Source organism: Patagioenas fasciata, chromosome 20 (genome assembly GCF_037038585.1).
Source record: "Patagioenas fasciata isolate bPatFas1 chromosome 20, bPatFas1.hap1, whole genome shotgun sequence".
NCBI classification, from domain to species: domain Eukaryota; kingdom Metazoa; phylum Chordata; class Aves; order Columbiformes; family Columbidae; genus Patagioenas; species Patagioenas fasciata.
Window position 1 is genome coordinate 689,702 of NC_092539.1, and position 27,115 is coordinate 716,816.

General features: G+C 49.1%; 1 pseudogene; it reads right to left on the reverse strand.

Moving 5' to 3' along the window:
• Positions 1-8,262: 8,262 nt before the first annotated feature.
• LOC139829507 (dynein axonemal heavy chain 9-like) overlaps positions 8,263-27,115 on the reverse strand; it is a 30,173-nt pseudogene continuing 11,320 nt past the window's right edge.

The following is a 27,115-nucleotide window of genomic DNA, read 5'->3' on the forward strand; positions in this document are numbered from 1 at the left end:
AAGCCGGGGCGTCCCTGCCGGCTCCGTGCCCGGGGTGGACGGGGGTGGACGGCGGGGGGGGTGGACGGGGGCGGGGGGGGCACGCGGGCGTCCCGCGGTTTCTCAGCCCCGCTGTCGGAGGCCTAACCCCCTCACCTGCCCGTGCTGCCGCCTCCCGCGCTTCTTCCTCGGTGGCTCGCTCGCTCGGTCCCTCGGCCCGCTGCCCGCCCCGGCCGCGGGCTGAAGAAGAAACCGACCCCGCCAGCGGCTTTGCCTCCCCCCGGGGAGGCATAGAGACACCGCGTCCCCGTCCCCGTCTCCCCGTCCCGGCCCGCCTGCCTCCCTGCCTACCCGCGCGCGGGGTTCCTCGGCCGATCGGCAAGACGCTCCCGCGCTGGCCTCCCCGCGACCGCCCGCCCGACGGGCTTGACTCCGAGCGACTGACCGTTGGGCACCTGGCGGGGGGCAGGGGGCCGGTTGCCGGGGAGAGCGCGCATGCGCGGCGCGCGCAGTTGCCGACCCCCTCCGGCCCTTCCCGCGGGTGGGCCGGAGGGGGCGGGGGGCAAGGCGAGGGCGGGAGAGACCGCGCTTTGGGGTGCGGGCGGGGGGGGGTGTTTGTGCTCGCCGTGCAGTCTGAGCCGGAACACGAAGTGAAATTATAGGGCGGCGGCAGGTGCGGGTGGGGGGCACGACGACACCACCACGACCCCGCCGCCCCTGCCGAAATAAACCCCCACCAAAAAAAAAAAAAACACCGCCACGAAACCCGCATCCCCACGCCACGCGCGAGCCCCGAAACTCCAGACACGGACTCGCCGAGCGTGTGCACGGATCGCGAGGGTCGAAAAGCTCGACTCGTAGAGTCGCGTACACTGTCCCGCAGCGGTCTGGTCCGGTTCGGTTCGGTTCGGTTCAGTTCAGGCCTTTCCCGCCAGTCCGGTGCAGTCCGGTTCAGTTCAGTCCTTTCCCGCTGGTCCGGTGCGGTCCGGTCCGGTTCAGTCCTTGCCCGCCGGTCCCGCTTACTTAGACTAAGCCTAAAATGCACAGATCTCTCCATAAGGATGGGTTTTATACTCTACTTCCACAATCTGCTGGCAGTACAAAAGAATAAGCGGCAGATCTACTTAGGCTGAGTCACGGTGCTTTGCTCCTAAGACCATGCATACCATGGGAATATTTCAGCTGCATGTCCCACCCCAACCCCAGAGAGCAAGAGCTCCAGGAACAGGTGAAGAAACAGGGAAGGACACTGCAGTGCTTCTGAGAAATAAAGCAAGGACAGAAAGGCAGACGGGCATGCTGTGGAACCTTCTCCTTACCCGACTGTGCTGCTGCCACTCATGAAATGACACTGTAGAGCAAGTACTTTTAGCACCTTTTTTGTGTTTCACGTTCCAGGAACCCTTCCCCTGGAGGTCCAGCTGCTGAGGTGGAGACTCAGGACCTGGACCCCATTGCTTCGGGGCAGAGGCTCTGATGGAGAGGAGAGGAGACCAGGGGTTGCACTGGGAAATGTGTCTGCACTGCAGGGGATGTGAGAGAGGTTCCTAAATCCCATCCCCAGCATTTCTGGTAGCAGTTAACTCTTCCTGCCCATGTCTGTGCTCCTGCAGCTGTGTCTCTGTCCCTGGGTCTGCTCCCTGTCCGTGTCACAGACCCCGTCCCACCCGCTGTGTGCTCAGCTCTGTCCTGCTCACACCGCCTGGCACTGCCCAGGTGTTGCTTTATCCATGCGAGCCACGGAACCTGACACACCAATATGATGTTCACAGAGTTCGCTTTATTGTCGGACCGGGCTGGCTTTATAGCAAAGCTGCCCTGTCCACGCGCCTTACAACAACGTGATTGGTTGTAACTCGTGTTATACAATAACATGATAGGCTGCATGTACTGTCCACGCGCTCTGCACACATGTGTCCGGCGATTGCTCACTCATTATTACATTCTAATGGTGCTCCTTTAGTCTCTTTTGTCTCTGGCTTCACCTCTCAGCCAGGCTGGCGACAACCCCATCCCCCTGGGGCGGGGGGGGCTCTGCCACTACATCTCCCCCTCTTTTATTTAATATTAACAATACGCCATATCATGCTTTAAATACAGTGTGAAATACAGGGTAAGAACATTAAGGCTAATACAATTACAATTAACAAGAACAAACCTGTTTTCAATATTCCTTTTAACCAAACAAGGCATTCACCCCAAAAAACCCAGTATCTTCTGTTATTTTCTTGTTCTGCAAATCTTCTATCTTTTTAACTTTTAAGTTCAAACAACACATACAATCAAACTCTTCATAACTGTGAACATGTCCAATAACAAAAAATTAATTGCTGCTCTGTTTTACAAAGTGGTATTCTCAACATTGGCTACATTCATTGCTTAAAGCGATAACATGTCTGAGGTTAAGGGTTGTCATCACTGCAACCGGTTTCTTCTCTGTTAGCTAGCCAAGGTCTCACCCACTTTGCTGGGATCCATGAATTTTTTTGGTTACCTGTAGAAACACAAGCATATCCCCTTCCCCAGGTTATTAGTGACATAGGACCTTCCCATTGTTGTGTTGTCGGATTAAACACACTAACCTTAGGCACATTTTCGGAAAAATCTTTGACATTTTTGATTTGGTGCATAACAACCGGTTCCATTTCAGTTTCACTTTTAGGATTAAGCCAGTTCAGCACATACAATGCCTTCATCAATACCTCTTCTGGGCTCACACCAATTCCCCCTTGTTTTTTCAAAACAGACAAGAGATTTTTAATGCACGGTGTGCACGCTCAATAATTGCTTGGCCAGTAGAATTATAAGGGATTCCAAACAGGTGTTGTACCTTCCACTGGGTGAGGAAGGCTGCAAGTCTGTCAGAGTGGTATGCAGGACCATTATCTGTTTTGATTTGTGTAGGGACACCCATGACAGCAAAAGCTTGTAGTAAATGACGTTTTACTGCCTTTGCATTTGCTGAGGTCAAGGCTGTAGCCCACAGCAGTCCTGAACAGGTATCTATGGAGACATGAATGTACTTTTGTCTGCCAAATGGTGCAAATTCAGTAATATCAGTTTGCCATAACTGACCTGGCTGCAAGCCCCGAGGATTTACTCCCTTTTGTTGGAGAGGGACTATGCGGGCACAATCAGGACAAGCTGCGATAATGGCTCGAGCTTGTTCCTTTGTAATTGTAAACTGCTTTCGGAGTGCTGCTGAGGATTGATGAAAGAATTCGTGAGCTTGTCTGGCTTGTTCAAAAGGGGATATATCTGCTACTGCCACAAGTTTGTCTATGGTGCTGTTTCCCTCTACTAGACCACCTGGTATGTTAGTATGGCTTTTTATATGCATGATAAATACTGGTGCTGTCCTATAATCTAATACGTTCCACAAATCTAACAATGCTTCAAACAACAAGGAATTGGAAACTCGCTGCAAAAGTGCTCTATGTATTCTTTGTACAATTCCCACAACATAAAGAGAATCTGTTACCAGATTAACTGGAGAGTTATGCCATTTTTGCAATGCTGCTGTCACCGCTCGCAATTCTAAAATTTGAACCGATCCTTCAGCTATGACAATCTGTGAATGCCACTGACCATTCTCAAACCATACAAAGCCTCCTTTGCATGAGCGACTACTCGCATCTGTGAAAATGGTTATAGCATCTAGTGGATGCTCACTAAAAATTGACATAGGCTCTAAGGGGAGGTTGGTCTTAAATATAGGATGTGGTGGATAATGATTGTCCACCTGCACCGGAATCCGGGCAAGAGCTGAGGCAAGATCGTCATGTTTGAGAAGGATCTGTTCAAACAAATTGAGGGAAATAGGGATCACAATTTTAGCAACATATAGTCCAGACAATGTCAGAAATCTGCTTAGTCCTTTCACTATCACTTGGGCAATGGCTTCCCACCTCTGAATGATGGTTTTTTGTTTTTGGCTGTTTAAAAATATCCATTCTAATATTACCAATGGATCCTTTTCTTCCGTGCTCCACTGGGCCAAAAGTCCTGCCACTTCCTTATTGGTATTATAGACATAGAGAGTAACAGGCAATTCTGATCTTACCCGCTGAGCAGTATTCTGTGAAACTTTTCTTGCAATCTGCTCAAGCGCTTTCTGTGCTTCTGGTGTGAGGCACCGTGGTTCTTGGGGGTCTCGTCCCCCACGGAGGAGACTAAACAGCGGTTGCAAATCTGTATTTGTAATACCCACAACATTTCTTATCCACTGTAAGTCCCCTACTAACTTCATTGCATCGTGAAGGGTTGCTATCTTTGCTTTCACAGTAAGCTTCTGAGGTCTAATCATGGCCTGAGTTAGTTCATATCCTAAATATTTCCATGGTGCGGTTTGCTGTACCTTTTCTGGTGCCACAACCAGACCCCATTGACCTAATTGCTTTGTCAACTGAGTTATTATGTCCTTACTAATTTTCTCTTTATTGCACAAAAGGATATCATCCATATAATGATAGATGATCATCTGAGGGTGTTGTTGCCTGAATGATTTTAAAGCCAAATCTACATACCATTGGCAAATAGTAGGAGAATTTTTCATTCCCTGAGGTAGCACTACCCAATGATATCTTTTTGTGGGAGCTTGATGATTAAGCACTGGAACAGTAAAGGCAAATTTTTCACAATCCTCTGGGTGTAAAGGAATCGTGAAAAAACAATCCTTCAGATCAATGACAGTTATATCCCAATCTTTTGGAAGCATGGTTGGGGTAGGAAGACCTGGTTGTAGTGCCCCCATATCTTTCATTACTGCATTAATTGCCCTGAGGTCCTGTAACAAACGCCACTTCCCTGATTTCTTCTGGATAGTAAAAACAGGTGTATTCCACGGGCTGGTGGAAGGGACCAAATGTCCGAGACTGAGTTGCTCTTCAACCAGCTCCTCTAAATGTGCGAGCTTTTCTTTTGGTAATGGCCATTGATCCACCCAGACAGGATCATTTGTTTCCCAACTCAGCTTCATACATGGCCGGGTGTCGCTCGCTGCAATGGCCATTATTAAAAAGGTGACTGCATAACTATTCCCCACTGAGACATCACATCCCTTCCCAATAATGCAATTGTTGTGTTTAGAACATAAGGTCGTACCCATGCCTCTAAGCCCTCGCCCTCCTCCCTTATCTTAACCATATGTGTGCTGATGTGGGTGGGAGTGGCCCCCCCTATCCCCACTACCATGGTATTTACTGCTTCTAAAGGCCAACACAAAGGCCAGTCAGTGCGAGGGATAATCGTCACATCTGCGCCTGAATCTAAAAGCATTCTTTTCCTCTTAATCTCACTGCCAGGCCCAATAATGGAAACTACCCTAGATGGTTTGTCCAAAGTCAGTTTTTCCGTGAAAGCAACCACAGGGGCTCCAGTAGAACCAAAACCTTTCTGACCTCTTTCTGTATTTAAAGCCTTTGGAACACATGCTTTAAAAGGTACCAATTGTGCTATACGGGTCCCCTGTTTAATAGTCACAGGGGGTGTTAAGACTTGCAACATAATACCTATGGGTCCAACATAATCAGAGTCTATTAATCCTGGCAAAACAAACAACCCCTGTCTTGAAGCAGAAGAACGACCTATTAAAAGTGCACTCAATCCATACCCTAGGGGCCCTGTTACTGTAGATGGAACTACATGTACAGACCGGTCTGTTATTGTGACATCTGTTCCCACGGCCAGATCGACGCCTGCGCTTCCTGAGGTTGCTGCCCTGAGCTCGGACAAGCAACCATGGCTGTTCCCCCTCTCGGCTGGTATTGTGGTGTCATCGCGCCCCAGCCCCTGGCGCTGGTCCTCCCGTTTCCCGGCAGCGGTGTCCCATCTTTTTTAAATCTTGATCGACACTCCACTACTCGGTGTCCATACTTATCACACCGACTGCACGTGCCATCAAAGCGCAAATTATTGAGAGGGGCTGGTGACTGACTAGTGCCATTACTAGGTCCCCCTCTCCAAGTATACTGAGGGCAATTTCTTCTAATATGTCCTGTTTGTCCACAAGTAAAACATGCTAGGCCGCGAGAAGAAGGGCTTCGACCTTTCATTGCAGGCTTAAGTGCTGCAGCCAAGGCCGCAGCGTGGGCTTGAGCATGTATTTTTGCTTTTTCTACCTCCTGTTGCATAATTGGTACCCGTGTGCAAGCTTCCACCATCTCTGCTAAAGAAGCACTTTTTCCCAAACCGGCTAGTATCTGTTGGCATTGGGTGTTTGCATTCATCATAGCCAAATCTTTCCCCACAGCAGCTTTTGCCTCTGGAGTCAAGTTAGGACAGGCATCTATAGCTTCTTTCAAACGATCTACAAACTTCATATATGGTTCCCCAGGATCCTGCTTTATTGTAGAATAGGGTGGCACAGGGTTACCTCTATTTGGCAATTCTTTCACTGCTGCCAAGGCAAGCCCTTGCGTTTGCTGCAAAATCCTTGGATGAAGTGCTGCCTGAGTAGCACCATCCGCATATTGCCCACGACCCAGTAACTGGTCCATGCTCGCTAACCGCAACGGATCATCAGCTGGTAAACGAACATTTTCTAATACTGCCAATTCCACTTTCCCCTGCCACTTGTCCAAGAACAGCAAATACCCCGTTGGAGGAAGCAATAACTCCATCAATGCCCTAATATCTGTTTGAGTTAGTACTTGCCCCTTGAAAAATGAATTGATTAGCTGCATCACATGCTTATTATCCATACCATATTGCATAACTGCACTTTGCAATTGCTTAACCGTTTTCCAATCAAAAGGCGACCACTGCCTTTGTCCTCTATTATCTATGTGCACTGGCATTGCTGTAATACTACCAGGTAACATGATCCCTTCAATAGTTGCATCTCTGATTACCCCTTGCCAACGTTGCCCTGCATTATAAGAATGATCTCGAGGAATATCTCTACCCTGATGCACAGGGGCAGCACCCAAATTATCATTATTATCACTGCTATACAATTCCCTTGTGTTTCCCTGTGGATCAGTAAGTCGACGCATATTTGCAAACCGATCTGCTAACCCAGTCTCCAGCCCTTTTCCATATCGCGCTCTCAAATATTCATCTGCTTCTCTTACAGACCACATCCCATCTTCTACACATTGTCTAGCCCATTTTTGTATTCGCTCCCTTTTGATACGGAGCTCCTCCGGAGTGAGGTCTAATTCCACCCCCTCCCTTTCCTGTTTTCCCCGTTTTTCACATTCCCTGCCAATTGCCTCCAGCCCGTCCTTAATTGCATCTGACGCCTTTTTATATGCTATTAACCGCGAAGTTTTACTGTTACCGCCATCTAGTCGTTTCATAGCTTCTAGAACTTCTTGCATCTGGCTCTCCTGCCGTCTCAGTAAGTCCTTCAGGCTCTGCACGTGGCTCTCCTCCTGGCAGTCAGGGCGATTCTGCGGTGCTCCGTCCTGGTGTTCCATCGGCTCCTCCGGCAAGGGCACGTCGGCTGGATTAACTTGTCCTGGCTTGTTGAAACTTGCCGGTTGCTGCCATTCGTTGTCGGAGCCAGGCAATGGCTCAACGGGCGCAGAGGGTAGAATTTGCTCTCCGCCCCAGAACTCCAGATCTGATACGGGACACACCAGCGGTGTTGATTCTTCGGAGTTCTTGGAGGGTGGGCAGCTCGCAGCGGGCGGCTCCGAGGGGACGGCACACAGCTCCGGCTCCTCTGAGACTTCCTGCACCAGCTGCCTGACCTCCCGCCAGGGTCCGGCGAGATCGCAAGCCTCGCGGCTCCCCCTTGTAACCGCTTCCCGTAGTTCGGTCCCTATGTCCTCCCATGTACCGGGAGAAAAAAATTCGTCCGTCGAACGAACACAGCCCTTACGCTGGGCGAATAGTAAAAGGCGCTCCACCGCATCTTTTTCCAAAATTCTTCCTGTTCTTGCAGCCAGCTGCAGAATACTTCTCACTATTATTTTTTCTTCCACGGATGCCGTGTTTCCCATGCCACCTGCTTCTTCGTAGGCCTACTTTCCGCTATGATTGAGCGCTGGGCTGGTGTCGCCCCCAGGTGGCGTCCTCGCGTCTTCACTTCCGGCGATCTTGCTTCGATACGAAGGATCACGTCGGGGTCACCAAAGTGTTGCTTTATCCATGCGAGCCACGGAACCTGACACACCAATATGATGTTCACAGAGTTCGCTTTATTGTCGGACCGGGCTGGCTTTATAGCAAAGCTGCCCTGTCCACGCGCCTTACAACAACGTGATTGGTTGTAACTCGTGTTATACAATAACATGATAGGCTGCATGTACTGGCCAGCGCTCTGCACGCATGAGTTCAGCGATTGCTCACTCATTATTACATTCTAATGGTGCTCCTTTAGTCTCTCTTGTCTCTGGCTTCACCTCTCAGCCAGGCTGGCGACAACCCCATCCCCCTGGGGCGGGGGGGGCTCTGCCACTACAAAGGAGGATCATGTGCAGCACAACCCAGCGCAGCACAGCTGGGCTGGACAGTGGCAGGTGTCCCCATGCCCTCACCACGGGTGACACAATCACTCATCAGATGGTACCTTGTTCTGAGGGTGTCCAGGCAAATGGGCAGGTACTTATCAAACAAAATGGTCAGGTTGGCTCTTTCGGACTGGATCTCTCGCCTGTCGATCCAGCTGCTCACTGGAGGATTCCAGCCCAGATCCGACGGGTTGATGTACAGGATCCCTTTAGGCCCAGGGTAAGAGAGAACATATAGTAAAGACATAGCAGAAACTGTTCCTTTCTTCCAGCAGAGTTTACCAGGTACTTTCACACAACTAAAACCCTATCAAATATGACGGGACGTCCCATTACCTGCCCCCTTTTCCTGCCCCACTGCAGAGTAGAAACATGAACAGTGAAGAAACTTCACCCTTGAAACCACGGCGCTTTTCATGACCTTGCCCTAAATTCAGAACATTGTCTTGTCTGAGCAGTTTCATTGCTCTGGGCCCCATTTCCCCATGTGTAAAACTAGGGGACACCTCCATTCCCTTCTCCCATACTTCATGCACTTCTTCAGAAGATCAAGAACTCTTTGAGACAGATACTGTCCTTCTCCTCATAAAGTCCATCCAAAGGGCTTTGCACAACAGGAGCACTCAGCAACGCTGAAGCCATGATCACCCACCAACAGTCAGAGTGCTCTGGGTAAATCTCCAGGATGATGACAGCTCCACATGTGCATTTGGGGTCAGGATCCTCAGTTTGTCTGTCAGAAACCTGCCCTGTCCACCCACGGCCGCTGTGATCTCAGGTTGGGTACTTGCAACAGGAGTCAAGTTGGCCAACAGAAGACTGGTTAATGGCACTAGATCCTCCTGGGTTCACGGCAAATCCCAGTGCGGAGCTCAGGCCAGGACTCACCCGCTCGGGACACGGTTGCTGGGGTGGCTGTGCGCAGGTGGCTGATCTCAAACACCAACCGCATCGTTGGGTTCAGAGGGATTCTCTCATTGCTCGCCAGGGTCAGCACCTGCATTGGGCAGACAGACAGACAGAATGACATCTTCCCCAGGAACAGGAACGAAAAGCATTCAGCACTTTGCACTAAAAAGCTTGGTTGCTGCCAGCACAGTTCCTTGAGGGAATGCAGCTGATTTCCAGCAGGTAGTAGAACTGTCTTCCATGACTCAAAGGAACAGCACTCCCTTCGAGCGGCGGAAAAAGGTGTGGAATTATGACCCCACCCTATTTTTGAAGGGCCTGGAGTTACAATCAGGACATCTGTGATTATCCATGAGCCCAGTTCCAGGAAGGGAAATTACAATGAAACCATGATTTGAGCTATTTCCCCTCATGCACCATTTTCTATATGTGATATTGTTTGGTGTATCTGAAGAAACACAACCGCATTATTCTAGGAGGTGTTATTTCAGCATCTGCATTTTTAGGCTGAACCATGCCATGCAGTCAAAGAATATCTCCTTCTTTAACTTATATTCATTACCTTATGATCATCCATCACAGTATTAAGAGACTCAATCCACATTGGATCAATATCTCCATCTAGTACCATCCACTTGGGACCGTCATGCGTGATGTTGGCCAGCTCTCGCATGATTGATGAAAACAGGCCTGGGAGGGTGACAGGAAGATGGTGATGAACACTGAACTTGACACCTGCTCTAACGGTTTTCTCCAGCAACACAGTAAAAATTACTCTAATTAATGCTTTCCTCTCACACATGCAAAACTCTATGTGCCTATACGTAAATATTACTATATCACAATACGGTTCTAGTTTGCTTTAAAGTGAAAAAAGGGTTATCAGTTATCACTACTGAAAATGATTGCAGACCTACGCACGAGCTTCATTCCCACCGAGAATCATAAGGGATAAGAAAAATGTAGAGTAGCTACTCAAAGGCAAAAGGCGGCATGAGTTATACAATGCAGAGAAAACCACCTGAATATGCCTAGGAAATCCTTATAAATATTTTTTTGTGGCTCAAAGTATATCAGGGCAATCAAGATGCATTAAACGCTGGGTCATGGCTTTAGTGAGACTGAGGGGAGAACAAGCACAGAATGACGTTGAATGACAGAACAAAATGTTGGTAAAATCAAGGAGAGAGAGGATACAGAGTCTCAAGGGGAGTAAATAATGAATGTTAAGAAGACCACGAAGGCTGGGAATAGAGCAGCAGCACTGCAGAGCAAATGAAAACTCCACAAAACTATTGCTCTCCTCTACATGTGAAAATACCTCGGGAGATGCTGGTCTTCATGAAAAAACATCAGGCAAACATTAAAAAAAAGCCTCTCTTCCAGTGAATTGTGACAAGAACTCTTTTTTTTTTCTTTTTTTCTCCAGGACAAGCTATTTCTTTGTGATCCAGATCAGGAACAGCTAGTGGCACCATCTGACTGAAGACAAAGCTTGTGCTCAGCAAATGCAGAACGGCTCACCTGGAACAGGTGTGTGATCCCGAGACTGGGTCAACAAAAATAACGCTTCAGCGCCTCTGCCTCCAGCCAGTTCCTTACGTGTTGGACACACGCCTTGGGAACCACTCCGACATTATTAGCATCAGAAACAGTTGCTGTCTCAGGGCATCAGGGCTTCCCTCGGATACACCGCGGCAGCGGGGAGAGGAAAGCGCCTCTGTCCTGACCTTGTGCATCCACAGCACACGGCTCTCTTGGGGTTTAAAAGAAGAGTTTTGTTCTGCAAAGAACACTTTTGGGATTCCCATATGGGACGTTTTACCACCTAACACGTAGGACCTTTTCAACTTCTGATAATGTGACAGGATAAAACTGGGGAGCGGAAAAGCAGGGGCTGATCTGTAAGGGAACAGGTCACCTCTTGCTAGGCTGTGGTGGAGATTGCCTTGCTGGTCTTTGACAACATGAAACAACATTTTCAGGAATGGTTACTGCAGAAAATATCTGCCTTGAAAGCTCAGGGAGGAGTGCCACTATCTCATTTAAACCATCGCAGGCCAGAAACCACTGGACAGTCACCTGTAAAATGTCCCTCCTGCTGTTCGGTGTCACCGCTGCCCTCGATCTGCAGCCACTGCTGCAGCCAGTCTGCACAGTTCAGGCTGTACCCTGCACGTCCCTCTGCCACTTTGATTTAGGCTCCCTAATTACAATTAGAAAGAAATTAACCGGGCATTGGAGCAAAGCAGGGGGTCGGGAAGGGTCCATGGCGGGGCCAGGGGAGGTGGGTGGCAGCTCATCTGCTGCTGTGGATGATTCACGGTAATGTCTTCCCTCACCTCCCCCACACCTCCCAAACCCGCCGCACACGTAAATCGAAGCTGCCTTTATGTATCAGTCACAACCCAACATTTCCACTCCAGATTTTCTGTAATCTTCCAGCAAGTTTGAAATGTTCCTCAGGAGTAAGCAGGATCAACAGCTTGGCAAACGCTGGTGTGCTACAGAGATCGGGCAGCCATACTGAGTGGAAAAACTGACGTTAAGGCTGCTGTGCGTGCTATCAGCAATGAAAACCTGGGGATGGGACATTTTTTGGGGTCCCAGTGCACACCACAGTGCAGGAGGGACATCTCTTCCATCACTGGTCCAGCCAACTCCCAAAAACTGCCTGCCCCACTTAGGAACTGGTACGTGTTGGTATTAATGGGCATTAAAATTATTCTTAGGGCAATAGGATCAAGTAGGCTTATGCTATATTTCCCATTTGAAGATCAAAGAGCTAAAACATCCTGTGTATCCTTTCAACAACAAACTGTCATGTGGCTGTAGGCAGCAGACAAGCACCTGGGCTCTCAGACCTGCACATGAAGAACCAGTCACCCTGCTGCTGCTCGGGAAATTCATTAAAAATACCCGTCTTTATCTACATATTTCAGACATGAAATGACATTTACCGTCTTTCCATTCTCTTGTTGCTGGGTTAATGATGCCAAAGAGCTCATCATTGGTGACTGCCTTGGGGTTGAGGTCTGTCCAGACAGGACGTCGCTTCATTATCTGGTAAGTCCTGTTCAGGGATCTCATCACCTGAGACTTGCCCGTGCCCGCGTTACCCACCACGAAGACAGAGTGCCGGACCGTCAGCAACTCCTCCAGCTGCACCACCTGAGAAAAACACTCCCAAATTTTAGACAAAGATGCCAAACTGAAGTTCAGGTCTATAAAATAGGTCCCACTGGGCCACCTCTTTAGAAAGACGTGACCCTGAGACACAAGCAGATTTGACAATTGAGTTTGGTCCAGCCACTCTAATCACAATGGGTGAAATCCTCAGCCTGCAGATAAACTTTCAGCGCTGTTTATACTTGACAACCACCACCTGATGAGGCCCTGCTCTCCAGGGGCTACACTTTCATGAGCCTACAAACGTTGGCCCCTTTGGAAGCCCAGAGACTGATCCAGTGCTGACTTCAGGAGCAGGTGCAACTGCCTCAGACCCAGCACAGCTGACTGCCCTCCAGCGAGATCTGCCTGCAAGGACAATGCTGTGCAGAGCTCTCTTTGTAGAAGCAAAGCTGTTTGAGAAAACCCAAATGATTTGATGGCGATGTGGGTGTAGCAGAAGATCTCTTGGTCTTACTTTGAGCACAAAGTTGTCCTCAGCCTGCAGCCGGAGGTCCAGCACAGCCTGCCTCACAAACGACTCAAAATTCAGGTCACGCTTCCGAGGCACATCCAGTGCAGGGAATAGATCCCCAATCAGCCCCATAAACACCGGCACATCATCCGTCACAATCTTGGGGATGCTGAAGTCACGAAGAGAGCGCATCAGAACCTGGTCTTCGGGTCGCTCTGGGTCATCTCGCTTGAGGGAGCCAGCAACAACCAGCACTGACTTAATGGCACGCAAGCCCCAGTCGTAGTGATCCTACACCAGAGGAAGAAAAAAAAAGAGGCATGAGTTTATGCTTAGACAGTACCATGTAGGGTGAAGAACCACCATTCCCAAACTGCCAGACTAGTAAGCAATGAAAATACATCTAAATCTGTTATTTGCATTGTGGCCAGAGACCTTCTCCAGCCTGAGTGACCTGGTTTCCATCTCAGTAGGTGAGATTCCCGTCAGGGACAGTATTAAAGAGTCAAATAATTCAGCTGTTCAGACCATCACATGGGCTCACAGTTGGCAGTAAGACAGCAGCAGGATTTGCACTCCAGAGACCAAAGCAATTTGTTTCACCTAAATCATAAAGCACCTATAGCAAGGCCAGCCAGCCCCCTGCATCTGCAGGAGCCACCAAGGTGAAAGGCTTGTGAGTCCATTATGAGGCCCCAAAGACCCAAGTTTCTCCACCCTGCCCATCACAAGATGACAAGCCTGTTTGGTCTCAGAGGAGGTCCAGGAATAAGGGGTCAGTAAAGACATTGCTGAAAAAGTACCACAAAACGGCATGAGAAGAACTCTCAAGCCAACAAACAACTGTTCATATTTCTGTCCTGTTAACACCCTCCAGAGCACAGCTCGACAGCTGACTGCTCTGTGTGGGAGGCCATGGCTTCCATCAGGCCCCTCAAGGCACAGCACCAAGTTTCTGCGACAGAGCATATCCCACCCAGCCTCATGCTGGCACAGCCAAGATCAGGTTTGTATCATCAGGAATCCTGATTCAGGTCTCCTCTGGACCCAGCTTCGATCTACACAAATAATGACAAGGAAAAATCTGATTTGCTTTGCACTGACAGTAACTCTAACAAGACCTGGAACCAGCCTAAGGCTGAACTCAGAGAGGGACACCATAAACCCTTTGCAGGCAGGAGAATCAATAGGAAGAGACTGGAAAGCAAAAGGTCACTGAATACTACCCCAAACATGGTGTCATTTAAACTCACTGAAAGGTCTCCCATTAATGCAGCTGGTCAAATGCTTTTGTCCCTGCAGATGCTCCAGTAAAGCAGTCTGAAAATTTTATTGCTCCGATGATCACCAACCCTCTCCTCCCCCAGCAGCCAGTGCAAATGCAGTCATTAAATAAAAGCTGTGAAACGTTAGCCATGGAGCTGAGCAGCACAGTGCCATGTTTCTGCTGATTTTGGAGATTCATCATACCACTCAGCCACAGAATCAGGCTCACCTGCTTGGACAGGAGCTCTTTGCAGAGTTGGTAGAGAGTAATGAACTTCCTGGCTAACACCCGGGCCTCGATGAATCCCTCAGCCACCAACATAATTTCACAGATCAGCTCAAAGTCTGGCACAACCATCGCACACGGCCTAAAATGACAGGTGAGGAGGCATTGCAGAACAAGTATTTCTTGACTACAGGTCTTACAGGCAGCGCATTTGCAGCTTCATCTTCTAGGCCTTCTTTTACGAGCCAGGTCACCCTCTGCCTTCCCCACGACAAGGGACAGAGCTCCTTTGCCCTGCCTGTGCGTGCCCAGACCCAGGCCTGTTGTGCAAGGCTTAAACTACCTGCGAATGCCCTATGCAAGTGAATTCCCCAAGGACATGAGGTCGAGCCTGGATGTTCCAAAAGACAGTTTCTGCCAGGTCACAAACCCTGACCTGGACTCACCTGAAGAGAGCTTTTAAATTCTCAGGTAGCTCTGTTCGCCCTGCGTAACCAGGGTTCATGGTGATGAAAATGCCTACTGATGGTACTAAGTTGATGTCTTCTCCAAGAAAATTGAAGGATTTCTTCTTCTCCCGTATTGCATCCTGCACGCTCTTCACCTAGAAATCAAGACAGTACTATAGTATCAGCGTTCACTTATGAAAAACACATCAGACAACGGTGCTTCCTTCGTTACTCTTGGCCTCGTGACAAATGGGGCTAATCACTGTTTTATTTTTTACCGGCAGCATAAAGCTTTATACACTGTTTGGAGTACATCAGCATGGCAATATCAATTTCCCATCTCAGTCAAACTCTGGCAAAGCAGAAAAAAGAGCTGAAGAGAGTGGAAAGTCAAAATGCAAAGGAGTTGCAAGACTTCACACCTTTGCTCCATGAGACAATGATGAACGTGGGTCAGGAAGAGCAACTCAGGAGCGGGAAATGTCCCCAGCACTGCCTGCATTCACCTTGGCTTTTGACATCACCTGTGGGACACTGCTCAGCACATCTCACAGCAAAAACACCACCAAAGGCTCCACCATCTCTGAACCAGCCAGCCCAGCAGAGGTCTGATGTGTGAGAGAGACACAGGGCAGTACAGGTATCCACAACATAGCCAACACCCAAACGCACTCCCCAAAGTCTATCACAATATGGGCCCATTATTCCCTTTACCCATCTCACCTCTCCCCACACAGCGTTGCTCTTCAGGACATCCCAAAACCCTCCTGTGCCTGCTCCGTTCCCTGACCAGGCCCAGAGAAGGGGTAGCACCTCCCAATAAGCTTGGCCTCAGCTCAGTTGTAAACTGACCACTTGATATCACTTTTAAAGATTTTGGGACATCAGATGTTTGATTTAAAACCAAAACCAGAAGGCAGAAGCTGTAAAACCTCTCCTAACACCTTCACTCACTAATATTATATTGTTTTTTATATTTGCCTGATTGCAGCTTTGTTCTGCTCATTCCTCTCCTTCCGAAGAGTTCACCTCTCTGCAAACAGCACCTCAGCGAGGGGCAAATCTCTCTCTATTCACCGCTCTAACCTCACTACTGTTTGCCATCTCAAAGTAAAGCAATTAATCGAATTTTTCCCTGTAAGGAACCATATCGACATCAGCTGCATGAGTAAGACAGCCAATTAAACATCGCCATGGTAACACTCCTAATAGCAGCCAGGAGACACCATGATGGAATGACGGCCGTGCCGCTTTCTTCAGCTGCCACGCTCCAGCCAGGAGCGAGGGAACCATCAGCAGTTGAGTCATTCCTGGGCTTCTTTTGTTCAGCTTCCCTTTTTATTTCAAGATCCTCAAAGACTTTTTTTCAATGACAACTTTAAACTAGGACCTGATGGAAGAGAAATTGAGAGGGAATGATACATAAACTCTTGTACCTGCCTGGGGCTTCTCTGGGATGCCACATAAGGTACCAATTATGAGTGAAACAGATGAGAAGAATGAGGAGTTCATGGAGGGGTTAAGAACAATGTCTTTGACCGAAACATTTACAGAAGTGTAGAAACTTCTGAGCTTTATATCTTTCTACAACACTGAGCCCAAAAGGGAGTCCAGGAACAATTCAGCACCTCAATCAGATATTAGGATCCTAAAACACGCACTCAGCTGACAGTTGGATCCTGAAGAACTTGGGCACTTTGGCACCTCAGTTTTCTGCACTGAAGCCCCCCAAGGCTTCCCCTGTATAAAATAATGCCAGGTTTCCTCATGGGCTGGTAAGAGGAGGGGAAGGAGGACGCGAAGTGACAGATTATATATATAAGCACGAGAGCACAGGACTTTCTGGCACGATGGGGAGGCCAGTCTCCCTTCCAGCCCTTCTCCAGGGATGCTGCTGCGCTTCACACGAGACTCACCAACACAATGCACTGAGCAGCTGAACTACAGAGGAGATGAGAAACCATTCGCCAGGGGAAACACCCATGCCCAGCTGGGCACCGCTCCAATAGCTCTGTCCCAGGTTTAATCCCACGGTGTCAGGGTACCCTGGGCAAGCGCGTCAGCAAGGGCCGCAGATCTGCCCCAGATTCCAGCTCCCGAGTGTCACCAGCTGACACTGGCTTTTGGGAGCACCACGGGGCTGCACACATTCCTCCAAGGAATGGTGCCAGTTGGCCAGGAATACCTTCCAAAGCCGCTTGGCAGAGCTGTCGTCACAGACACCAGAACTAAATCCACAGCCATATAGTTTTGGAGACAGGTTAAGAAAATTAATCCTGAATGTATTCCCATTTCCTGAGTATGACACACAACCTGTGCCTGACCAGGGGTGATAAGGAACCCCCAGAAGTCCAGCGGATCTGCCCCAAACACCCCTCTTCCCCTCTGTGAAAATTATTCCCTACATTGCAGACTGAGCAGCCGCAAGTCAAGGCAGCTTCTCTGTCTTGAAACGATGTGCTGCAATTATCTCACAGCAGATTAATGACACGAGTGCTTTCCTGAGGAGGAACAGGTACAGAGCCATGGTGCGTAGTGGTCTGGGAAAAGATGCTACAAAGAATTGTCTTGGCACAAATGCTGTAACTGGGGCAAGAAAAGTGACAAATATCTTTGCAGCACGTAACTGCGACATCTTGGCAGTGCTGTGATATTCATGTGATTAATCTTGAGATCTAATCCCACACCTGCCTATACACAGAACTGAAACCGGCAATATGCAATTGCCATTTTTACCCTTGCTCCAAAGACTGCAGAATGGCTCTGCTCTGTTTGTATTTATTTATGAGTGTTTCTCCACTCACCTGTACAGCAACCACAGAAAGGACCTCAACTGAGATCCTGTTAAATTCATCAAAACAGCCCCAGGCTCCCGTCTGGGAAAGGCCTTTGTAAATATTCCCACAAGACTGGAAAAACAAAACAAAAACAAAGATCACAAGAGTGAAATCATAAATGGAATCAACTCCAGCAAAAAATTGATTTTATTTCCCAGCCTGTTTATTTATAGCAATTTACAGTCTATTGTGGGTATTTAGAAAAGTGCATGGAAACAGCAGGCACAACTCAATTATAATATTTATAGCTCTGCGCAGCTTGCCACTTTATCTGCTAATTGCACTTTCTCGATATATCTGTGCACCAGTTTCATTTAAAGGTCACTTGTGCTGAATTACTGATGGTCCCGTTTCCTGGGAGAGCCCATAAGCTAAATGAAATATGATCCGAGGCTACCAAAATCACTGTACCGTGCCAGACTGGCAGAGAGCAAGACTCAGCCTAATGATTCAGTGCTCTGTAGCGGCTGAAGGTTCACTATGTTTTGGGTTTATTCTGGGAGAGGATCCTGAGAAAACCAGGACAGGTCCCTCCCCGTGCCAGGGGCTGCCAGGTCGCGAGCACGCCGAGAAGAAACGACCAGGGTCCAACTATCAGCACAGCCTTGGTCTCAACTGAACAGACCAACATTTTTGAAGAATTACACATGAAATCTAACTCCAGAAAGGAAGGGAAATGCATAATGAGGCAGAGAAGATAGTTCGGGTCTCTGCCTCCTGAAGAACCTTGTGCAAATCTTAGAGAAGGAACGGGAGGAGAAGGAAAAGGCATTCAGCTTAAAGGCGTGTAGCAGGGATTTGGAGAGAGGTGATCACAGAATCCCAGCCTGGTGGGGCTGAAGGGACCTCTGCAGATCCCCCAGTCCAAGCCCTGCTCACGCAGGGTCACAGAGCAGATCACACAGGTGGGTCCAGGCGGGTTTCAATGTCTCAGAGAAGGAGACTCCACACCCGCTCTGGGCAGCCTGGGCCAGGCTCTGGCACCTCCCAGCAAACAAGTTTCTGCTCATGTTCACATGGAGCCTCCTGTGTTTCAGTCTGTGCCCGTTGTCCCTCACCCTGGCGTTGGGCACCACTGAACAGAGTCTGGTCCATCCTCTGACACCCACCCTGAGATATTGATCCCATTGATCAGATCCCTCTCAGCTTCTCTTCTCCAGCTCAACAGCTCCAGCTCTCTCAGTCTCTCCTCACAAGAAAGAAGCTCCAGACCCCTCAGCATCTTTGTAGCCCACTGCTGGACTCTGTGCAGTTATTCCTTCTTAAACTGGGGAGCCCAGAACTGGACACAACTCCAGATGTGGCATCACCAGGGCAGAGCAGAGCGGAAGGAACAACCTCCCTTGACCTGCTGGTCATACCTCTCCTAATGCACCCCAGGTACCATTGGATTACTCTCATCCTTCAGGTTTGCTCGGGCCCTGAGCATCCCCAGCCCCATGTGACCGCACTGCAGCCGAGGTGGGAGCCATACCTTGTAGTCCATCTGCTCGGAGCAGTTAAACACGTACACCATGATGCCCAGGGCTCGCCCCAAATCTTTCGTAGTCTCCGTCTTGCCAGTGCCCGCAGGGCCTGCAGGTGCTCCGCTCATGGTCAGGTGCAGTGACTGGGTCAGGGTGATGTAACATCTGTCACAGTGAATGATGAATGAAAAAAGGAAATATGTCCAATAGGTCAACTGTGGGCTGCAGGGCAATAGCACTAGAGCATTGCACTCAGCAGAGCCTCTCCTCTGAAAAGCTGTACGTGAGCAGGGGTCATGTCTGAGCTGAAAGCCTTCTTGGCATTAATTACCACCTCTGCTCAGCTCTGTTTTCTCCAAGAGATACTCATCTTCCACCAAGGTCTGCCCAAACCTCTTCATGTCCAGCTTGTGTTCTCTCTGGATCCTCATACAACTCATGGATATTGGGCACATCTCAGGCAGTATGAGAAAAGGACAGCTTTTCTGGAAGACCTGTCACTGACAGAAACCTGCTCAGGTGGCCTATGAGTGAACCCAACTCAAAGCTGCAGCAAGTCCCAAAGTTTCTCCATCATGTTGATGATGGACACTGGGGTGGTGTCCACATGTGAGTATCTATACTACCTGTATAAGCCACAGAGGTGTAGTCAATATAGCCAACAAAACCTGATGATACCTGGGGGCTTGACGCAGCTGACTAACACAGGTGACTAGAGCCACCTGAGATGCTCTTGGTTGCTGAAATGTCACATAGGGTGGAGAGATATGACAAGGGGTCCATAGGAGACTTTTACACTTCTGGATTGGCAGCTGGAAGCCAGGTGGGACAACACAGAGTATCTCAAGTAACCCTAGGTGTCCCCACTGAGGCAACCAGGTAGATGTCTGCTTCAAGATGGGATGAAAGCTCTCTAGACTCACCAGCTTTATGGACTGTGGACATCTTGTGCACAGGAAGACACCCACAAGTGTTTTAATGTGTGAGCTGAATCCCACCCAGGGATCTGATGTACAAATTCCCCAGAGGGTACCACCAAAAACCAGATAAGAGTTAGAGCTCGACCACTGGAGTGCTGGGACATGGAGACAGAACAAGAGGGATACAGGTGTCTGAACTAAATCCATCTTTGGTTGGCATCTCTCTCTCTACCTGTGTGGCAAAGCCCAGCTATGACATTGTGTCCCAGGGACTTACCTGTCGGTCAGCGGAGTGATCACAAGCCGAGGGGTATTGCCAAGGTATTCATAGGAGTACAGGAACTGGGCGTCACAGATGTTGGCAAAGCAGTGCCGTTCCTCATCTGACCATCTGTGCCGGAGCTGTGACAGCCAAATGAAGGCCTGGGCATTGTCCACCTGCAACACACCCACAAACACCATCACAGGAAGGCCGGGGATGCCAGACACATGCAGCTCGGGGGCCAAAATAGCGACTGCTATAAAATGTTCATGGGGGATGACTGGTCCTCACTGCAAGGCAGGTGTGGTGAGGAAGGCCGCCTCCTTGCAATGCGGTGAGAAATGTCACCTCCCCATCTCCCATCAGTAAAGGGGAGGAACCAAATTAGTGACCACATTGGTGGGAGAGGAAAAAATTAATGGCCAAGAGAAAGAGCCTTACAAAAAGACTCCTGAATAGATTTAAGAAGCAGCAAGTCATGAAGAAGGTCTCATAATGCAACCAGAGTGAGAGAAGGAGCAGAGGCCATCTAGACAAGGAAGAGGTTGCAGACAGCACCAAGGAAACAGACTGGGGACAGGTGGACAAAGACAGGCATGGCCAGCGCTCTCTGCACAACCAGCGGGCAGGTCCAGATGCATCACTTCACCCCAGGCTGGACCGAGGCACCACTGAGCCCAGCTGAGCCTTGAAGACAGAAACCCTGTGAGCAGCCTGGCTGCCTCTGAGATGACACAGATGAGGGAAGAGCCACAACCCAATACATTCAGGGCATCTTCCCACCCACCTGCAAGGCTAAACACTTGGCATGGTGTCAGGGACAGGGGAGTAGTGTGGGAGAGGTGTTGCAGGAGAAGGGAGTCCCACATAAGTCCCTGTGGCCCCACACCAGACAAAGGACGCTACAAAGAACAAAGCTTGAATGCTTTTTCTTACTTTCTAAAGTCAAAACTGAGACTGAGTCCAGCAGCCTCCCAACACACCACCATCATCCACCAGCACATGTCTTGGCACCAGGACGCAGGGCCGCGCTCTCACTCCTGGTGTGAATCTGCAGCAACTACAAGTTGGTGTTGCAGGGCCATGACACAGCACAGCTCTGCAGGCTTACAGGGGCTTTCTGCACACTTACTACAAACATTGTAGAAATAAATTTAGTCATACGTCTCCCACTGAGACCGGCAGTGATCTGAATGGCCAGTGGTTGGGCCCCCTGAAGCCCCCTCTCCAGCACCCACAGAACTGTGCTGAACTGCCAACACCAACCTTCTGTGCTATCATCTTTGCCACCACATCCCGAGCACGCACGTCGATGGTGCAAATGGTCATGATTTTCTGTCTGTCGCCCTTGGAGAGCTGCCCGATCAGCATGGTAACGAGGGTGTTCAGCTGGGTCACTTGCTTCTTGTGCTATTCCTTCATCGCATTCTCGTAGCCTTCCTCCACCCTGGCAAAGGCAATCCCAACCTCGGTTGTCCACCAGATCTGGGTGCAGCAAAGTGCCACCTAGGGAAATAGGCTGGTTCAGTATCAGGGAAAATACCAAAGCTTCCTTATGTTCAAGAGTGTCGGATCCACAGGGAGATCAAGGATGAAACATCCGTGACATAAAATTAAGTATTTTTTCATACAGTAGTCACAGCAGACAGTACAACAAGGATCTGCTCCATGACATTCATTTAAAACACCATATCAGTGATAGACACATTTAGCAGCTAGTTATAAGTAAATCAGCACCTTTCACATGCCTGACACAGCAGAGGAGGAAGAGTTGGAGACCACGAGGTTGTCAGAGGTGCATCTGAGGGGCTCTTCACTCTTATCAGGCCTCACCACTTTGCCTTCCTGCTGCACCTCTCACTGCTCTGGCTGTACAGACTGCACTGCCCAAGCCCCTGGGCTCTGTCACCCAACCAAGAGCCCCAACCAGAGCATGGAGCTCAGCCTGAAAACTCCATCAGGAGACCGCCAGGATAAAGGACAACTCATCCTCCCTCTCTCCTGGATAGCAAGGTGGAGGCCAGAAACATGCCTGTCCACAGCTGCTGAAAGAAGGGAAGGGCAGGACTGATGGGGAACCCAAGAGCTACCTTTCCACGAGCCAGCCTGAGTGGTGATAAGAAGCAGTGGCAGATACCTGGGCAGGATAGTCAAAGAGCCATTGTTCCCTTGGTTTTTCCTCATAAGCCATGACGGCTTCTGTCATCTCATCTCTCACAGTAGCCCTCATGCTGTCTAGTACATGACTGAGCCAGACTTCAACCTGGAAAAGAGATTAAATCCCAGTAACACATTTGCTCTTCTTAAGTGCCTTTGGTAAGTAGTGAAGATAGGAAATGAGGCAAGCATCTCAGTTCTCTTTAGACTGGACATGAGGGAAAGGTTCTTCACCCAGGGGTGCTGGACACTGAACAGGCTCCCAGGGAGGTGTCACAGCCCCAACCTGACAGTGTTCAAGGAGAGACTGGGCAACGTCCTCAGACACACGGGGTGACCTGTGGGGTTGTCACTGCAGGGACAGGACTTGGACTCCATGATCCTGGTGGGTCCCTTCCAGCTCAGGACATTCTATGAGTTAACCAAACCTCACAGCCTCCTTCAGACTGGGTAGATTTGGCTAATTCTGGTACTGTAGGATTAGCATCTACTTCCAGACACCAAGAACAGAAGACAGATTTTTTTCTTGAACTCTAGCTACAGGAGGAACCAAAATGAACTCCGTCAATGAATAATTTGGTCAGGTGTGTTCCACCTCCAGGCCATGACAGAATCCCTGGTGGGATGTGGGCAGTCTGCCAGCAGCAGAAGAAAGATGCTGCCAAACTTGGGAACACAATTCCTGCTGAATTTCATATTTCACAGGCAAAGCCCTCAACAAGAAGACAGACCGAACGCAGCAAGCTCCATTGCTGGGGAGCTCAGTAGCCGGTATTACGTACTTTAGCTTCCTGTAATAGACCATGCAGAAAGGCGAAACTACCAGGATAGATAAGCTGAGCAGTAGCTTGATTCTTACATTTCATACTTTCACTCGTGGTATGAAATAATGAAGACTTGAGAAACAGGTAAAAGGCCTTCTCCTGCCAAACACACCCGTGCAGAGGTACTATGGAATAGCTTAGTCTCTTTTCAGTCTGCATCCCCTCCCTCACCGAGGATATTTGTAGCAAGCTTTAAGACTAACCTTCAAAAGGTCTTAGAAAAAATCAAATTAAAAACCTAGTCAGAAAAGTGGCACAGCTCTTTCTCTCACAGTGGACTGCGACATCCACGTCCCCCCTTAGTGAGGACCTATCCAGAGTGACACGAAAGGTTGTGGTGTAAGGAGGTACTAAATCACCACCTCTTCCAGCTTTTCTCATGCACCAAGGGAGAGCAGTGAAGCTCTATGACGTCTTGGCAAGGGATCTCACACGAGGGGCAGGGGAGCAGACTCCACCGGACAGTTTTGATAGACAAGGACTTCCCTCTCACCTGCCCACTGCAGTCCCAGGGCTCGCTGAAGCTGACGTACTCCTCCTCTCTACTGTACATTCCCAGGCCAACCTTGGTTGGCTTTTGCTCAGAGTCCAGCTGGAATTTCATCCTGGCCAAGCTGTCAAAGAGTTTGGAAAGATGACGTTGCACCTGCAAAACGGGTTGTGTAAATAAAGCAACCGAGATAGGACGAGCGGAATGAAGATCACTATACATGTCACAAGCAAAATCATGTTAACAAAATATCTTGGATATTTAGGTAGCACCACATCTTCTCAAATGTGGCCAACATACTGCCAACAAAAGCCTCTTGCTGTCTCTTGTAATACTTCCACCTATTTCTACGTAATTTAGAAAACAGACATGCCTTAATAAATCATGTTTCTCCATTGGGAAATCTTCCATACAGAGCAAAAGCATAGAAAACATTGAAACACCTCATGACTCCTACCCCAAATTTCCCTACATGTAGTGATGAGAAGTCTGTAGCCATTTCTCCACCTCATCCTATTCTCAGCACAACGTGGAGTTTTCTTCACTATGAACTTTCCTGTTTTTCCACTACTAGAAACTGATTTTGTGCTAGTGAAATATCCTAAATTCTCTTTCATGGAGAAGAAAGATCTTTATTTCTGCCTAAGACCTATGATAAACAGCCCAGACCTCCTACAGAACAACCATGTTCACCAAAAGCACTCTTCCAGAAGGAAAAGAATAATTCAGTTCTTTCCTGTTCACCTCCATCTGAGTCTGCAAAGCCAACAGGGAGATGCTGTGGGCTCTCAACATCAGCATCTGCCTGCTGGGAGCTGAGCAGGTCACCAGCACTTCTTCCAGACCACTGCGTAACACACAACTGCATCACTGCGCGCCCCACGCCAATGAAGGTGAGATTCTCCTAGGATTGACGTCCCCACAGAAAGGGGAAGCTCCCAAAGCAGTCCCAGACAGGAGCTGCCTCTCTCAATTACAGCAGAGAGGTAGAAAAACTCCCATAGGGGAGATGAGAAATGAGGGAAAGGGACCTGGGGGTCCTGGGGACAGCAGGGTGACCATGAGCCAGCACTGGGCCCGTGTGGCCAGGAAGGCCAATGGTACCTGGGGTGGGTTAGAAGGGGTGGTCAGTAGGTCAGAGAGGTTCTCCTGCCCCTCTGCTCTGCCCTGGGGAGACCACACCTGGAATATTGTGACCAGTTGTGGCCCCTCAGCTCCAGAAGGACAGGGAACTGCTGGAGAGAGTCCAGCGCAGCCACCAAGATGCTGGAGGGAGTGGAGCATCTCCCGTGTGAGGAAAGGCTGAGGGAGCTGGGGCTCTGGAGCTGGAGAAGAGGAGACTGAGGGGGGACTCATTCATGTTTACAGATATATAAAGGGGGAGTGTCAGGAGGATGGAGCCAGGCTCTCCTCGGTGACAACCAGTGACAGGACAAGGGGCAATGGGTTCAAACTGGAACACAGGAGGTTTCACTTAAATTGGAGAAGAAACTTCTTCTCAGTGAGGGTGTCAGAGCCTGGCCCAGGCTGCCCAGGGAGGTTGTGGAGTCTCCTTCTCTGCAGACATTCAAACCCCCTGGACCCCTTCCTGTGGAACCTCAGCTGGGTGTTCCTGCTCCATGGGGGGATTGGACTGGAGGAGCTTTCCAGGTCCCTTCCAACCCTGACATTCTGGGATTCTGCGTGAGATGCCCAATGCTCTGATGCTTTCAGAGAAGGAAGGGTGGAGGTGGATTTGTCCATCTAATTCTGACTCACTGACTCACAAAGAACTACAACCCTCCCTCTCATGAGCTGTGCTGCAAGTGGACGCAGCTTCTCACACACACACAAGCAGGGCCAAACCCTGGGAGGTGCTAAGTGACTCTGAGAAGCACAGGGCACTCAGCATCCCCCCAGATCACAGAATCATTTTGGGTGGAAGAAACCCTCAGGATCAAGTCCAGCCATACCCTAGCTCTGGCACTAATCCATGTCCCTAAGAACCTCGTCTAAATGTCTTTTAAACCCCTCCAGGGATGGTGACTCCAGCACTGCCCTGGGCAGCCTGTTCCCATGCCCCACAGCCCTTTCTGGGAAGAATTTTTTTACAATATCCAATCTGAACCTCCCCTGGCACAACTTGAGGCCATTAAGCGTATCTTGAGGCCATAAGCTTATCTCTTTTCAAACCGTAAGTAAACCATAGAAACTTTTTCTTACATGTAGAAGCTTCTGGTCACAAATCCCCAGCTGCCCCTTCCCAGACCCTGTCCAGTCTGGAGGGTTCGGACGCAACCCCAGCACTTGCTGCGATCCTGCTGCCAGAGCCCGAACGCACCTGAATCTGCACAAGTTCAGCACCCAGTTCACGAGGATAATGTCATTGTGTATTTAATCCTCCTTTAGGAATCATCAGACTTTGAAACTACATTGGGAAGGCTGAGAGTGTATCTATGTATGATACTGCTTGACATTTACTTTGATTTTACTGCAAATACTTTTGAATAACAGAAAACACCAGGAATTTCTTCTTACTCAACAGAGCATTTCAACACAGTATCTTTGCTTCCTGTGTTTTTTTTTTCCTCTTCATTTTAAATATCAATCAACTATGTATTTATGATACTCTGTGGGCTGAAATCACCCAGCAGCAGACACAGATAGAAGCAGCGTTAAAGGTTAGAGGTAAACAACAGCATTTCCAAATACACATGCAAACCTGCTCCATTCCTGTGCTCACATCAATACTGAAAATGGTGGAAAGCCTGAAGAAAGTGAAAATACTCGCTACCAAAAGACAGAATTAGGACTTTGTTCATCATCCAACACTCGCCTTTTGCTGTGAACGTTTTGACTGGTTTTATGCACCAACCTCTGAATAAAAGATGCGTCCCAAACAAGGCCAAGCAGAGCTGTGCAGGGGTGGGTGGCAGCCCAAGGAAGTCCTGCCTTGGCCACAGCCACTGTCTGACCACCAGCTGTCTTACCTCTTCCAGGCTGTGTTCTGCTCTTCCCCTGTGAACAGGCCATCCCAAAGACCTTTGCATGGGGGAAGGAAGAAGTGGCTGACTAGCAGATGTCTCCTCTGCCTAAAAACAGAGACGTCTCCAAGCCCTTGGTTGTCAACACTGTCACATTTGAATGATCGGTCTGTGGCTCTTTCAACAACAGATGCTGTTTGCTGGCATCCCAGCTTGGGGAACCAAGCTCAGCAACAAGTTTTGGCTGAGATCCTCAAGAAATGGT